The following is a 14,299-nucleotide window of genomic DNA, read 5'->3' as shown; positions in this document are numbered from 1 at the left end:
TCCCCTCTCTTATTTCACTGCTGGAAGCGCTCCGTTTCTTTGATCTGTTCTACGTGCCATACAATTGCCTCCAAGATTTCATGTGAAATGTTGGCTTAGAAATTACTGTAAGGGGGATGTGTCCCAGGGAATGAGACTAGGAAAGCAATGATGAAAGTACTGAGAAGCTGACAGAGGGAACTATCATATGTGAAATGAATACAAAGCAAATGAGTTCTGGGGAGGTGGTTAATTAGGACTTGGGAGGAGGCAGAGGGGAAGGAACCAGAGTCAGGATTGAGAACGAGAGCACATCCTTAGCGTCTTGCAGCAAGGAGAAGTACAAATGGCCCCTGTGCTGTTTCACTGCGAAAGGATTTGTTACTGAATGAATGGTATTTAACAGTTAACAGTAATAATCATACAGGCATAATAAGCATGGATTAGACATGGATTTTTGTATAGGATTTAGATTTCATTTAAGTTACACGAACACTGAATTGGCGTACTGAACTCAGCATGCCCTGGATTTTCCATTTAAGTGCTTACACCATGGATATCATAACAGCACAGTAAGTGAGCATCGCAGTAAGGAGCTTTCCTGGAGATTTTGAACACGGGGGGTGGTGTTAGACCTGAGGTAAGCTCCATAAGACTTCTGCAGTAGAAGAAGTCAATAAGCTTAGTGTCTTCTGCAGAGGCATTTGACTGAGGGTCTAAGTGAAGCCAAATTAAGCATGTTACTTTCATCCTTAGACCATTTCAAGTGTCTGTGTGTCTGTGCAGACAAAGGGCAGAAGCCTTGGGGGAGACATACTGACTGGGAAAGATAGTGAGGTCTCTGTGAACACACGTGTCTTTGCAGAGAACTTCATAAGAGGAGAGACCAAGAATTTACTGCTAAGTGTAAATGAAATCTCAAGGCAAGAAAAAGACTTCTCAGAGATCACAAGGACTCGATTTGTTGTTGGTACCTAACCCTCTGAACCCAAAGCAGCTGTTTCTCTCTTCACTGTGTGAAACAGCTTTTTTCAGGATAGTTTTAGCTGCGTCCCCTGAACTGTTTTCATTGTGGTGCTTGACGCCTCCCCGAGTTGTCTGCTGAAAAGACAGGGGCCTGGTCCTGTAACGCAGAGAGAGGGTCTCAGCTTCTATTGGAAGTGGTGAAAGACTCATGGTCTCTGTAAGTGTTCCCACTGACAGATCCTCAGTGAGACAGTGCTGTTAGAGCCCTGCATCCAGGAGATGTGACCTCCTTCTCTGGCTACAGGCTCCAGCTCCAGCCTTACTGATGGCAGGGATGACAACTTTGCCACTCACAGACATGGGACTTTATTTCTAGCATTTTGTGCTGCTCCACCTGCCCCTGGTATTCCAGTTATTTTAGTATGTGTTTGCAACATTATGGGTAGCTTGTTTTACCAGGACTTGCAGTAGTCCTAATATAGGAAGAACAAGCTTTGAAAATATTCCTGACACAATTGGTTCCTTTTTTTAAGCTATAGAAAAAATATACAGATCTCTGTGTTTATGGATCTGGAATAGACATTGCTCAGGAGCAATTTTTAATCATAGCATTTAAAGGTGCTTTAGCATCTTTTTCTCTGTCTTTTCTCATGCATATGGACTCTTGCACGTAGTATATAGTGTCTGTTCTCTCCTGAAACCTTGTTTCCATATCTGGTGCCCATTCTTTTATACTGCCAGTGAAAAAATGCTTTCTTTCATAATCTGAAGTTTCCCTTAGCATATGGTGCCTTTCTGGTGTAAAGATTCTCACTAGATGACTGTGCTTCCACATTAATAAAATCAGACTTGAGATGCTGGTAAGGAAAGTGAGCTATCAGCCTAAGTAAGTTGCCATGTGAATAGATGATCATCTCATGCCATCCTTTGTACTTAAGTCCACTCTGAAACGGAAACAACAGAGGACAAGCTGCATGTTCAACATCAAGTATTTGCTCTGACAGAATTTCTAATACCAGGCAGAAGCCTAAAATGGGTGCCGATAGCTCCCCAAAGTGTTGAACTGGCAGACACCATCCTAAAATATTAGATCTTAAAATGTCAGAAAGATAATTATATAGAAGATATGGAAAGGAGACTTAAATTGAGACTGAGTTGGGTGCATAAACAGTAGTTCAGCGCATGTTCGTACCTGGCACAGTAAGGTACTGAGTCTGGCTGGGGTACTGGCTGTTTCCAGCAAAGTAGTGCAGCTCTGCAGTTGAAAAATGCCCTTGGAGATGTAAGGATACAGAAACATTCCTGCTGAATACAGATCTGTATCCACACATGATTTTGGCTTCTTTAGGACAGTAGTGGGAATATTCTGCTTCAATTATGATGTTTTGTGCAAGACCTTTCTAATAGCATCAATCAAGGACAAAGGATCAACACAGGAAATTCTTATCAAAGCGAGAAACTGTATATCCGTTCTTAAAAATCAGGGTATTTCCCTAAATGAACCTATGCCAGCTTTAATCACTTTCGTTTAATTTCTTCACACATCTTAGAACAAAGGAAGCTTGAATAAAACAGGTGAGAATTGAAAGCATGTAGCAATAATTCCAGTGTAACAGTAGTTTTTCATTAATTTTCAATGCTTATTCAAAGGTGTTCTCTGCCTTTTTGTTTGGTTTGGGTTTTTTGTGGGTTTTTTTTTCATTTTAAAATACTCAAACGCTTGCTACTGAGTACTCCTCCTACATTGTCTTGAAGCACATCAGTGCTCTCTGTCATGGATAAGCTGCTATGAGGTGTTCTGATGCAGCTGAGTAAACAGAATAATGTTCTGAATGCATCTTTATTGATGTTTTCTCTGAAGCTCAGTGGCAGCAAAACAGGACTTAGGCTTGGATTCCCCAAATTACTGACTTTACCTGGTCTCAGACTTTTTTTTTTTTAAACAAACACAAGAATTTTGCCTAGAAGCAGAAAAAATATGCTGTAACAAGGGGCTGTTGTACATAGACTGTGTGTGTTGATGGTTCCTTGTGATGCTGCGAGCATAGATGTCATGTGCTAAAGAGATTTCAGAGTGGGATCAGCACCTTCCACTTTGGAGGGCTCTGAGAGTGGCAGCTAAACTGTGTCAAATCTGCAATCCCCCTCACCTAGTCATGGACATGAAAGAATTATTGGGCAAATGTAGGGTAAATCCTCCTCAGCATCTATAAGGATAAATTACTTGCAAAAGCCTTCATCTTTAACAGGAAGATGAATCCTGCATAGTCTGTATCTCTCAGTTCAGGGACCTGCATGCTGGGACTTGCAGGTTACAGCTCTGAATTAAAGATGCAGCTAGCTGACGTGCTCTGCTTAATATGAAGTAGGCTTCTGACAGGTTGCTAATGCCATCCACAATTTGTTGCCCACAATCTAAAGTGAAGAGTTGCCAGAGCGGGACGTTATCATGGGGTGCTCTGTGGGAACTGTTCATTACTTTGACCACTGATGGTCACACTTAATAAGATCCTGTTCTTGGTATCTGTAGGAGACAACAGATTTTTGCAAGACCAAGAGTTCATTATAGAAGATTTTAACTTTCCTCAAAGCACAAACAGAGCTCATTTCTGCTAATTGGATTGTAAAATCAAAATGTCTTCATTATTAGTGATGTTCCAAAGAAGCTCAAAGCTTTTTCACAGTGTCAAGCTTGTATCCTGCTACTTTCTTATTTATCAGTCAAGGCCACAGGGGGTCTTCCTCTTTGTACCAATAACATTGGAAACATTTGGTTTTCTGCCTTCCCATCCACCAGTAGAAAGCTGAGGGACAAATCTAATGACAACAGGAGAAATTCACAAGTACGCACCAACTGCTTTGTGCTGCTCCTACAACTGAAAGCAGCTACAAACCCAGTTTTGCCATCTGGTTTGAGGAAGTGTGGGATTGCCTTGCCTGCTGAGCAGAGCAGTACAGGGAACTGGATAAATATATATCAGAAATCCTCTTCCTGGTGGATGTGATTCTAGTGCTGAATGTCACCTGCCCTTGTTGCAAGCATCATTTCTTTCCCTGTGGAGGATGGGGCAGGACCCCTTTTGGAGCCTACCAGTGACATCTGTGTCTGCTGCAATAAGACTGTTGCTGATTTCAGACTTCCAAGGGTACAAACTTCCTCCCATGACATTCCCATGACTCGAGTTCAGGCTCCACAAGCAAAATACTTCTGAAGGCATATGAGATACTGATTTTTCAGATGTGGACAGTTGTCCATCAGGAATGGCAATCATCTGCCAGAGATGGATTGCTGTTGAGCTGGATTGACTTTAGAGCAGCAAAATGAAAGTACAAAGGATGCAAAGTTCAAAGCTAAAAATTGGGAATTAAAAACCACAGGGGTTAACTGCCTTGCCTCCTGTCACACAGGAAGCCTGTCCTGCAGCGGGAGGCATGGTCTGATGTGTAAAATAGATATCTCAGTGCTTTCCATCTTTCTTCAGCAATTCTTTAGCAATTCATTCTGCCTTGTGCTGCCAAATCTGCCTTTTTTTTTTTTTTTTTTTTTTTATTTTTATTTGCAGGCAGCTAAAAATGTTGCCTCCACAGCACTTGGAATTGAACCTGATCTTTTTGATGGGAATGTAAAAACAATATCAATGCCTCACTCCACTCTAGCAACTAGGGGATGAGGAAGACTTGCGCATTTCCTTCATGTTAAGTGTGCCCTATAGCATCGTTAAAGTGGTCTGGGGCCACTTTCTATGAGAGATTTGCACTGGATCATCCAACACACTTGTGACCTTTTGGTGCAAGAGGGCAGAACATTAACCGAGCGATGGCGTAGTTCCTGCTGTATGTTTCCAGACTCTGGCAGCAGTCACCTCACAGCCTGTCCGCTCATGACTGTAAGGAAACGGCTCTGAAGCCTGCTGCTGCTGAAACTGGAACATGGTGTGCTATGCTATTTGTAGTTTCCTGCTGCCGACACTGGATACGCAGTTACTATTCCTCTTGCTTCCTCCATGAACATTAGAATGGGTCCAAAAATAATTGAAGGCAGTATGTTCCGATGGAATATTTTTGCATTTGCACAAGTTTCCTCTTTATTTTCCTTGCCAATTTTGATAGGGAGCATTTTGAGGCTGTTTCAGCTTCTCCTACTTGGCACTGGTAGGATGCACAGGAATGCACCCCTGATCAGTACGGGGAAAGAAAGAGTTTTGGCATCTGAATACAGGCTTAAAATGCATTTTTAAGGATGAATATAGCATATTATAACCATGAAGTTCTGCTTTTAACTAATGAAGACAAGAAGACCCAAATGCTTTAAAGGGCAATGAAGCCCACACATCTAGAAAAAAAGAAAGATAAGAAAGCTGTGTTTTCTATTTATTGCTTTGATCCTCAAGAAGGTTAGGTGATAAGAGCCTAGCTGTCAGGAAATAATGTAATTAAACTGTGTATAAGGTTCACAGACTTATTGTGCAGCATCTTTCAGATGTAGCTATGTGATTATTACTAAATTAATGTCTTCCTGGCCTGCCTGAAATGATTTAAATGGCTCACACTTGGCAGAGCTTGGGGTCTTTAAAAGTATGCGTTAAATTAGCCTTCATATCTATTTATAGGGCACACAGAAGGGTGGGTATGTAGTTGAGAGGTTGCCTTCTCAGGATCTTGTGATGGTTTAAGAGGTGAAACCTATCAATGTGTTTCTCTGGCTGGCAGACATTCTGGCTTGATGGTTGTGCTCTGGTGTGTGGTTGTTTCTCCCCCCAGGTTCCCTCCCAACAGGAACCAGCTGGGACCATCTCAGGGCAACTCAGGGACTCCTGACAGGATGGCCCACTGTGCAAACTGTCACTCAGGGTTACTGCACCCCACACTCAGCCAAATTAGCTTCTACAATCCTTTCAGCCCTGGGGAATCAGAAGTCACTGTAAGGGGGAGCTGGATTTTAAGGTTTTTGCCAACAAGGCTGTTCACTGAGGTAGGCCCTAAGGCAGGGGCTCTAAACCAGGCCCACTCTAAAGGGAGGGCGAGGTCTGGTGCTATCATATAGCACCTGTCTCCAGGCAGAGACCCTGTCCACCCTCCCCGCTTGCCGCATTTGCTGGTGTTGAGGGAAAGCATTGTACCAGTTGGTTCACAGGTTGAGGAAATAGCTGGGGCACAGGGACATGGAGCACTGGACACCCCGAAATCCTGCAGAAAGCTGATGTCCTTGCCTTTCTGTCTTCACAGACATTCTGGCTCTGGCCCCAAAGTGTCTTGACGTGTCATAGAACCACAGGACCACGGAATGGTTTAGGTGGGAAGGGACCTTAAAGATCATCCAGTTCGAAATCCCTGCCATGGGCTAAGACATCTTCCACTAAAACAGGTTGCTCAAAGTCCCATCTTAAATCTAACGTTGCTCCACAGCTGTATCTCTGGGTCTCAGACGTGGGTGATTCTGGTAGGGGAAATGCTACACTTCTGATACAAAACACTAAACGTCTATCAGGCTGTTTTCGTTTTGACAGCAGCTATTTGGAGTCACAGGAATGTGGCATATTAAGCCAGGAATAGAATCAGGGTCTACAGCAAAGTCACCAAACTCATACAGCATTTTCAATTGAATGAAATTGTATTTCACAGATTCTGGAAACTGAGAGCAGATCCCTCATCTGGGGACCCACTCTGATCTTTTCATAATTTACCCTTTTTCCATTCACAAGACTGTTGCCTGTTTACCTCGTTTAGTATTACTTTTCCTATCCAGCCAATGAATTAATTTGCACTTACATAGCAAGCAGTTCTCTCTTGATGATCTGTGCCCAGGAAGGGCTGTTTCCATTTTAAGGAACAGAAAATCCTTTCCAGGAATGCCTGAGTGTTTGATGTCACTCAGTGTGGTGGAAAGGTACAATATTTTTTTAAAAATGAAGCAAACGTGGATGAATAAAAACCGCCCAGGTATAATTAGTCATATTTATGTGTTCAGTATCTGTAATTTTCTCCCACCTTCAACAATAAAATTATTGCTTTTCTATTCAGCAATAGAGGAATCACGTGCCTTTGTGCATGGCTGTGGCTTGATATGTGTCAGGGATAAAAACACAGATCTCTTACTCTGGCATTTAGTAGGAACATTCAGCATGAGCATGTTGGAAGCGGTGCCCTGACATTAATGCAAAGCTATTTGTCACGTTACACATCTAGTTAATTTTCTAGTGGGTTGACAGTTGGGCCCATTGTCTGGAATAATTTAATGTGCTGTAGCTTAAACTTACTGTACTCTATGAATCATATACACAGATATTTATAATGGAAAAACTGTGTTCATGCAGCATTGAGGTTACACAAATGCAGCTGTGGGTCTGACTCTTCAGCTGGTGTAAACTGACTTCATTGGAATGACACCAATTTACTCTCACTGTGGACCAAGCAGAACACGTGAGAAAGGGAATGATCTGCCAAAAGCATCAGCTTGTCCATCAACATCTGTAAACAAGAGGCAAACACAAAAACAAATACAACTTTGTATTTAAGGCCCTGGCTTAGAAAAGCATTTAGATGTACACTGAGTTCTATTTTAAACCTAAAAATACTTTCATTTAATTAAGGCTGTATTTCTAGAGCAGCAATAGGAATTACAGCAGATTGGGATTTTTTTTTTCTGTTGGAGCAGGTTTCAACCAATTTATTGATTCATGGACAAAATGAAATATGCTATCCAAGTTTTCGTTAAGTCCAGTATAAATTCTGGGGCCAGTACACTCCTGTGTGAGAACAGCCATTTTCCTGGTGATCCTTCATGTAATCAATGTCAGGGACCTGTGGGCACTGATGGGTGTTTATGACCCTGACCAGGCTCAGCTGGGGCCTCCCTAACTGCAGCCACGGGCTAGGACCCCCACTGCAGGTCAGGTGTTGGATATCAGCCTCCAGCTTTGCCACAGCCCTGTCCTCCCCAGCCAGGCACTGAACCATCAGCTGATTTTGTTGCACGATCTGGGACTTGACTTGTCTCTGTAGACATGTGCTGAGATCATGGGGCTGTGTCTGAGCTTGGTTACCCTCACTGGACCTGATCCTGACCTGCTGACTGACTTCCCAGCTTAAGCTTGGAAATGTCTTGTCACTACAACTTGTCTGATGATCTCTTGATTAAACCTGGCTGCTCTTGGTGCTCAGGGGCTGTGAATGGGCTCTGACTAATGAGGCTCATGCCTTGCCTGATGGTTTTTTGTTCCTGGATCCTCAGTACCCCTGGGGGAACAGCTAGCTTAGGCAGGCAGCATCAGCTCTCTGTTCTGCTCAATTTAGCTCAGAGGCTTTGAGTGAAGGGGTTTTCCCTATTCCAGGTAAATGTCCTGGTTCTTTAGACTGCTGACTGTTGTCATGTGCTCCTTTGTGGAGGTGTTACACTTCTGTAGTCCTTTTCCAGATCTACAGGTGACTGAGGTACGACTGGTTCCAATTAAAGTATAGTTACAATTCTTGTGTGGAGGTACTTGGAGGCTTTCTTAATTGCCTTTTATAAAGGTAGCTGACATGACAATCTTTCCAGGATTGGGCCCTTGTATATTAGTATAGCTGCATGTGTACCACAAGTCTGTTGTGTGGTATTCTTTTTGTTCAAGTACTGGTTAAAATAAATTGCAAGAGATGTAAGGAATATGGCTTGATTTATCTTTAATTGAATTGCTGGGGATACGTCAATTCACTCAATGAGATAGGAAAAGACCTTGTAGTTGGGAACTTAGTAAACCTCAGGAGTGACACTGGCAGCTACAGTTCTATGTGTGTTGTTATTTTTGTTGTGTAAATGTATGAAAATGAACTTGCTTAGCTGTAGATGTCTCCAGAGGGGAACTTTCCACTTTCTGTTGTAGATTACTCAGTTTAACACTGGGTGGATAGTTTTCAAAATCCAAAATGAACAGGAACTCTTACACAGACCTCTCTTTAGTACATGGTGTCTGCTTACCTCCAGCATTTTCCAACCTGTGGATTATCAATATTAAATTGCTTAGTAGTTGGAGTATTCAATAAAACAGCTTTCCTGTCCACCAACTTTAATTTGCTATAGGAATTGCCTTGAAAAATTGTATGGAGTCCACAAATTAGAAGAGATTGAAAAGTACCGATCTAACGTGGATTTCATCCAGTGTATAATTAGTCATTTGCCCTCTACTCAACTACAGGCAAGACATTCTTTTTACATTAACTTTTTTTCTTTTTGTCTTTGTTAGCAGCATGCGGAGGCATAGTGGGAGAATACATGTATGGCTGGTGCCTTACATGTGAGACTGACTGATGTTTATTACAAAACACTGCCTCCTATTTTTTCTAAGTGCTTTTGAATTTGCTTGTTCTTACTTGGAACATAACCCAAGTTAAGCTTGTCAGAGGAAATCCAGTAAATACTACTGATCTTTGTCAGTATTCATCCAGGAGCATACCAAAAGAAAAGATAGTGAGGAAATGCAGAAGGTATTGATGTTGATTTAGTAGCTGTTGCTTTCCCATTTTTGTATCTTTTCTAAAGCTGATGCTGGAAACACTGCACTTGTGATCCCAGATGATGTTAGCTGAAGTATTTCCAGCAAAAAAAAAAATCAACATTCTACAAAGTCCTATTAGACCCTTAGCTTGGCTAGAAAGATAACCATGAACTAGAAGAAGAACAGAGAAAGGATTTGTATGTTATGAAGATACTGGGCTCTAGTAAAACAAACTGAGAGAGACGACAAGCCTCCCTGTCCACACCGGGAAAGGTTAAATACCTGGAGAACATTTTACCTTAAAGGACAGTGTTGACCTAAGAGCAAATATATATAAACCGGCCATGAGTCTGATTTAGGTCAGAGAGTACCTGAGAATTTCCATAGTAAGCAGAAAGTTTCTAGAACTGCTTCTTCTAAGAGGACCTGAGCTGTAGCACTTATCTAGTTTTCAGGTAGAGCTTCATCCCTTTATAAAAGGAAATTTTATTCCATGGTTAGCTGCCAAAAGCAATATTGGGCTTGACCTGAATGTCCCTTTGGGACCATTTTCTTGATGTGTATCCTACACTGTCCTTCAAGTGTAGGTCAATGGTTATCATTCTGTCCTTACTTACCCATATGAGTTTTATATTTATGGCTCAGAACGTACAGAGAAGATGATTTGCTACAAGCAGGTTCATAACTAATTCCAGGCCTGGATTGGTGGTAGATGGATTGGGTATTTATTAATTTTAGCATGTATAAATAATTTCATTAATAAATATATTCAGCTCACTTGCTGCCAAAACCATGAAAGCTGTAACCCACCCATCAGTATCACTTGGCACAGGGTGTGCAGCCTGCCATGTGATGAGAACATCATCCTGCAGTGCTGTGTACCACTGTTTCAGAATCCGGTGCTAGCACTCCTCAGTGAGCTCTGGCAAAAGCTGGAGAGCAGAGGTTATTATTTGAAATCACATTTTATCTGAGGTAGGGCTGGACTGCACACAGTCTGCATACATACTGTTCCATATCCATGTGTTTCTTCTCTGTTTCCAAACAGCTGTTCTTGCCCTCTACTCACCAGCTTGCCGGATGTTACAATCCCAGGGAAAATAGGGAGCCACGTTCTCCCTCTGTAGGGCTTATTGATAACCAGCTTGAGACCTGCTGTTTGGTCTAATGCTTAACCTGGGTTTCCTAGTAACTCATTAACTATGATGACAAAACGTGAGGTTAAGAACTCATTGTTTCCAGCATGACTGAAGTTGGAGATACGATCTGATACCCTAACACTCAAAAGTGGCCTCAAAAACCACATGTGTAATACTTACTGTGCATATAGGAGCATCAATGACAGGGTAGATGCTTTAGCAAAGCATTGGGCAGAAACCCTTTGGATCATTCTTAGTTCTTCTGACTCCCTCATAAGAGACTAATATTCTTAATTAAATGTAACACTTAACATTCTTCACCATATGCATTCACTTTCCTTGATGTATTGTTAGAAAAAGGGACTATGAGAGATATTGACATTGAAAGTTTCTCTCTCAAGTATGTTTAACCCCTCCCCCCAGCTACTCAGTCACTGGAAAACTCTTAACTACTTAATTGGTCCCCAGATTATCTATAATGATGAGGAGAAGTACCAGCCTGGGAGATATTGAGGACAGGTGGTTCACATGGTTTTACGTGATACAATGTCCCATCTTTGTTATTCTGCACTTTATTCAGTGTGAGCTTGTGACTGCAGGAATGATTACAGACTTAAGAGAAGAACTAGCTCACTGGCAGTCAGCACGATTCCAACTAAGAAGTAAGTCAAAGGAAAAATTAAAGATCCATTAATTTTATGATAATCACTAGTCTAGGGGTTTTTGGGCAGCGAGCGGGACAAGATCTGTTGATACAGTTGCTGTACAGCAATGTTATGTCACTGTTAGCTGAGATGCTCTGTCTAGTTCAAGCTGATCTCACAGGGCACATTTGACAGACCCTGCTATTTACTCTATTAAAAAAATCATCCCTTAGGCAGGGAATCCAACTTCTCAGAGGGTGTTGAATGTTTTTCCAGGAGCCCAGGTTAGCCCCTTGATACCCAGTGGTCCTTGCAATGTTGAGTGGAATAGTAATTGTTGGATCGTTTCCATGCTCACATCCTTCATGGTGTGCTTGAATTAAGCAAACTAGGCAGCACACCCACTTCAGGAACATAGGAAGCATGATTGTTTGTCGTGTGGAAACAAGCTTAACTTGAAAGCTTTCAGGAACTATTGCTAGTAATATAGGCCAGGCCAGACAATGCTGACAGACCTTCAAGTTGAAACCTCCTGGCTACGCATGACAGATTCTCACAGCATCATCATGAGTCACCCAGTATCTGGTATTTTCAGATATTATGCCAATAATATGAGAAAATTGCTTAAGTTCACTTATAGAGTTGATGGTCAAACAGAAAAATTGGAAAACACAATCCATTAGATCTTAAAAGCAAATAAAGTATCATTTTAATATATTTATTAGTGTATTTAAATCCTATTGCAATTAAGCAAATCTCAGGATCTGTGGGACTGTGTATTACTTATCATTTCTACCAATCCTTGTTTAGTAGGGTGAAAGTACAAAGTTTTCCATGATGCCAGACTAGTGCAATAAAGAAAACCCAATACTATCTTCAGAGTACTTGGGAAAATGTCTACAGTTAAGTAAGTGTTAAGCAGAAATGCTCAAGAAGTCTCCAAATAAACCAGTCCTGGAAACAAAAGCAATGTAAATGAATCCAAGCAGTACTGTGCCCAGGCTGTGCTACTTTGGAGGGTCAGGTTAGTATTTCCACACAGTACTGGACTGTGCCATGCAGAGGTCCCAGTTCATCTGGAACTCGTTTGTGTGCCTCAGATACAGTAATGTGTTGGAAAAGATAGACATGTCTGCAGCCTTGCAAAGCCCTAGTTGCTGTGCAAAGCAAGAGAAGATGTAAGTGCTGCTTATTATTTATTAAGAGCGAAGAGCAATCAAAATTTTTACAGAGCAAAGTGCACCGTTAACCCCACTTTAGACCATAGTGGATCTGCATCTCTTTGCACTTATTCCTAGGAATCTTGGGTTTTTTCCCTGCTCCAAACCACATGAAACTCAAAACTCTTCATTCTCTGGGCTTCCAAGTGAGACTTGAGAGAGTTAGGGAGAGAGACAAACCATGTTGATGGGGAATAATTTGCTACAGGCATAGGCCAGTTGAAACCAACGTAATTTTTTTATGAAGAACATAATAGAAAGATTCAAAGTCCAAATTGAAATTGAGTCTCTTCCAAAATCTGCTATTGTTTGTGAATAGAGGTTTAAAAAACATACTGTTTTGGAGGGTGGTACAGATATCATCATTGAGGTCTGTTGTTCAAAATTCCTGCAGGTCATTCTTTCAACTGCTATTGTGTATTTCAGTTGATTAAACAAGACAAAAAGATGAATCATCTTTTAAATTTCCTATTTTTTTTTCTTGATAGCTTATTATTGTATTTTAAAAGGCAGAAGCATGGTTTAACTTAACCTAGATTCTCATCCAATAATATGTATATAGATTAGATGGAGGAAATACTCCCTATCCACAAAATAATAGATTACTAGTTTAAATTACTTGTCTTAAAAAGATCCCGATTCAGCTTTGCTGAGCATAAAATATTAGATTTACTGTTTATTTTTAGTGGATTGCTGCCAGTTTTCTTCTCCCTAAATGTCTTGAGATTGTTTAAAACATTAAAAAATGCTCACATCAAACGCATTATCTACTTACAAGAAACCTGTGTCGGTTTCTCAGCAGAGATGTGAAACTTGTTGTCGGGACATGAACTTTACTGTTGCGGAATTTTTCTTTCTTTATTGGCTTGTGGTTTTTCTTTTCCTTTAAACCCACAAGTGTGGCGAATGATTGTGCGTTTGTCTTGCCTAATGAATCTTGATAAACTGAGAAAAAGGAATCCAGTGAGAAAGCTTTAGGTGTCCCTATGTTGTTTCATTCTGTTTACTTGGCAGTAATGTTTGAAATCACTGACCTCATCCTTGCAAAAATCTTGTCATTTGTACTTTCTGAAAACAATAATTGGTGATAGGCCTAATTTTGATCAGCTCCGTGGGTGCAGATGAGAAAGTAACCGTGTCAATGATATTACTTTGGACTTGCATCTTGGTAATGTGAACCATATTTAGCCTCTAAGACTATTCAGCACAAAATACAAGCTAGCATAGACTCTGTAGTTGCAATTGTATTTTCATAACGATTAGGAAGTCAAGCACATGTGACAGATTTTTGGGACCAGGTCATTGTAGTTGTTCTGGTGGCATTGGAGTACTTGCAGTGTTTATTTGCATTTTGTTGAAAGGGATATCCAATATTATTTCTGCAAATCCCCTGTATAAAGCAGTGCACTTCCAAGCCAAATTGGACCACTCAGCACAAAATGCTGAGTTTACTGCAGGAATATTAGGTGACCCACACAGGGTCTTTTCCCTGTCCTTAAGCACACCATCTCTAGGGGGAACAGGTAACTGACCCTGAGGGACCACAGCAACTTACAGTGCCAGAGCAATGTCACACATCAAAAACTGGTATTCAGTGCTAAAGAACAAAATGGCTCTTGACTGGATGACATGTAAATGTTATAACAAAGATCTGGACTTATCCTTTGACTGTAAGGTGGTTGCCTAGAAGCTGCATCACTTGCCTTTTCACCTGAAAAGACTTTCTTCAACACCAGGGACTGTCTTGACATGACCTCCACTGTCTCTATAATTAATTTTTCTTTCCTTACAATGAATTAATAAGTTGTGGTTTTGATTATGAATAAGTCCTTATTAATGGACGGTTTCCCATCTTGCTGGGATGGAGATAAGGAAAC

At 41.1% G+C, this 14,299-nt stretch overlaps 1 protein-coding gene across 4 annotated transcripts in view; it reads left to right on the top strand.

The window, feature by feature from the left end:
- Positions 1 to 14,299, top strand: part of KALRN (kalirin RhoGEF kinase) — a gene marked incomplete at both ends in the record, with an annotated part of 502,255 nt that overhangs the window by 213,934 nt on the left and 274,022 nt on the right. The gene's annotated exons all lie outside the window — the stretch shown is intronic.

This window comes from Gallinula chloropus, assembly GCF_964237585.1.
Source record: "Gallinula chloropus genome assembly, chromosome: 5".
NCBI lineage: Eukaryota > Metazoa > Chordata > Aves > Gruiformes > Rallidae > Gallinula > Gallinula chloropus.
Note: the sequence above shows the minus strand (reverse complement) of the source record. Positions and strands in the feature narration are given on the sequence as shown.